Genomic DNA, 2,500 nt, shown 5'->3' on the forward strand with positions numbered 1-2,500 from the left:
ATATATGTATATATATATATATATATATATATATATATATATATATATGATGTTTGTATGTGTGTGTGTGTGTGTATATATTGCCCGGGGGGGTATTACTAATTCCATAGCCCGCCGCGGAAGGGATATGAATAGACTTGAGTGAACCAAAATATAAACTCCCACTCTTGAAATATTCTTAGTTTGAAAGGGGCTGTAGGTAATATCCTAGTTTAGGTTTATTTCGTGAATCAAATAACCTTTTCTTTCCGTTTTGTGAGAACAAGACAATGGGAAAAAAATGTGTATAAGAATTCATCTCTGATTTCCCGCGTTCGCCATATCTGTCCGTTTCCGTTTTCTATAAGTCTGATATCCCAAATTAGATAATTAAAAAAAAAAAAATCATTCCTAAAAGGGGAAAAGGAAGAGATGCATAATGTTCTGAGCCATTAATTACACATATCACTTACCTCTTACATCTTTTCCCGCATCTATTGAAGTTGCGTAATACCTCATGACATTTTCGCTTGTGCATTTGTCGCTATCAGTCACGTGAAGTTGATAAGAAATAAGTAATCTTACATATCCCATTCCTATGTTGATACGTCGATTTGAATATATTTTTTCCATAACTTTCGACGTTAGGAAGATGTTTTATTCGCTTTCCTTTCTTTAGGAATTTCGGGAAGGTCGAATGAACAGACTTCCTGCTATCGGTCATGATGAAAGTAGTATTTTCACGTTATCCTATTAATAGGTCATGATTCCTCTAGTTACTATATCCTGATTAGTATCAATTATAGTATGCTGTTACTACTGTAGTCAACGGCAGCAGTCTCAGCAGTTTACCTGTTTTAAATGGCTTGTTTTTAATTCAAACTTAAATGTACGGCGGGAATGCGTTCGAGGTTGGGATGTGTCTGGGAAAGGAAGGCATATGTGTACTTTTTGTAATATAGCACATGAAGACCCATGTATGTCATTAAAAAATGTTTCTCACTTTCGGAAGCAATTATAAGTGCCTATTTGAAAGTATGATTAATCAGGAAGAACTAAATAATAGACACCTACTCCGTCCTATTTACACAGCAAATACTTAGTACCAAGGGTCAATACGATGTTTGTAAATAATTTGTATTTAATTACCTCTCCTAGGATCACAAGTAGTTTAAACAAGACGCTGAGAAGACTTTTTGTTTAAACTTGAACGTCACTTGTTTACTGTTTACGTTGTGACGTCACAGTTGGAATCCGCTCGCACTTTCAAACTGAGCTCCAGTCGTTGGGGGGTTGGCCTACCGATGAGTCCGCCACGTATTTTCATTATTATATCCGTCTAGAAGACGATATTAAGCGCCGATAACTTACATTTCAGGTGAGACAATATCCATTTCTGGTCTGGTGTAGATAAATAACGACTAATGTTTGAAATAGTAGCAAGAAGTTGATTTGTTATATGGCGATGCGTTGCCTGCCCCAGAGGGCGGACGTAATTTTCCCGGGAATTTGTACGTTTGAAATATTAGATTTTTGGACAGTTTCCTCCCGGTTTTCTTTTCTTTAATGTAAAGCCCGTTCATTTCTGTTAGGGTTTTGATAGATTTCTCTATCCTGTTAACATTTTTAAGAGCGCAGTAGAAGTGAAATGAGACTAAACAGGATCACCGTGGCCAGATGTACCGAGTTAGAGAAGTTCGCATTTTTTGCCATTTTTTTAAAAATGTAAGCGTTCTTGGCCTGTATTTTGGCAAGTACTCACTAGATGTAAGCAAAAGATAAATGTGGTAAGCTCAAAGTTCAATTAGAAATGTATTTCAGGAATTTTTGACCATTAGAATTGGGTTAGCTGTTATTATGTTATGCGAATATAATTATGGTAATTTTAATCATTATGCTTTCTGTTTCACTTTATTGTCTTTTTTAATAATTGCGGTGTAGAAGAGTATAGAAGATTGTCAATATTTACCAACTACTACCTGTATCTTTCAAATATGTATGATCTAAGCAATAAATTAGCATTTTCTGTGAGAAGAAGGTTTACCTGCTCACTCACTCAGAATATGTTTCTTCAGGTTCAGAATGGAGGCAGAAGAAAGTGTGATGAGAGTGGAGAGTCCATTTTCATGGATGAAGTCTGATGCCAGTTGCTCGCATACCGGCAATGATTCTGGCTACAGCTCTGGTATATTTATGTCTCCTGAAGACACGAATGTCTCACTGAAGCAAGTGAATGTTAAACCAAGAGTGAGGTAAGTTTCCTCTTCTTTATGATTTGTGAAGTTCTAGCTTCGCCCGGGCCTTCTAAATATAGCCCGGCCGTAAGTTTCTGTAAGACTGGCCATATTTAAGATAGTTTGTAAGAAATTTGCTTGATACCATATATACAGTTTTTTCATTGTAATGAAAGCACAAGGAAAATTTTGGAATGTAAAAAATTAAATATTTCTTTTTATTTTCCCTGCTGACTGTATATAGAATGGTATGTATGTGTCATTTAAGATGCATATAAATACTTGCA

At 35.6% G+C, this 2,500-nt stretch overlaps 1 protein-coding gene across 1 annotated transcript in view; it reads left to right on the forward strand.

Moving 5' to 3' along the window:
- The first annotated feature begins 1,257 nt into the window (after window positions 1–1,257).
- LOC125032489 (F-box only protein 43-like) overlaps window positions 1,258–2,500 on the forward strand; it is a 5,744-nt gene continuing 4,501 nt past the window's right edge. Inside the window, exons 1-2 of the mRNA XM_047623648.1 lie at window positions 1,258–1,357; window positions 2,055–2,231. The gene's annotated coding sequence lies outside the window, so the exon portion shown is untranslated. The remainder of the gene's footprint in view (window positions 1,358–2,054; window positions 2,232–2,500) is intronic.

This window comes from Penaeus chinensis, chromosome 14, assembly GCF_019202785.1.
Source record: "Penaeus chinensis breed Huanghai No. 1 chromosome 14, ASM1920278v2, whole genome shotgun sequence".
Lineage (NCBI taxonomy): Eukaryota > Metazoa > Arthropoda > Malacostraca > Decapoda > Penaeidae > Penaeus > Penaeus chinensis.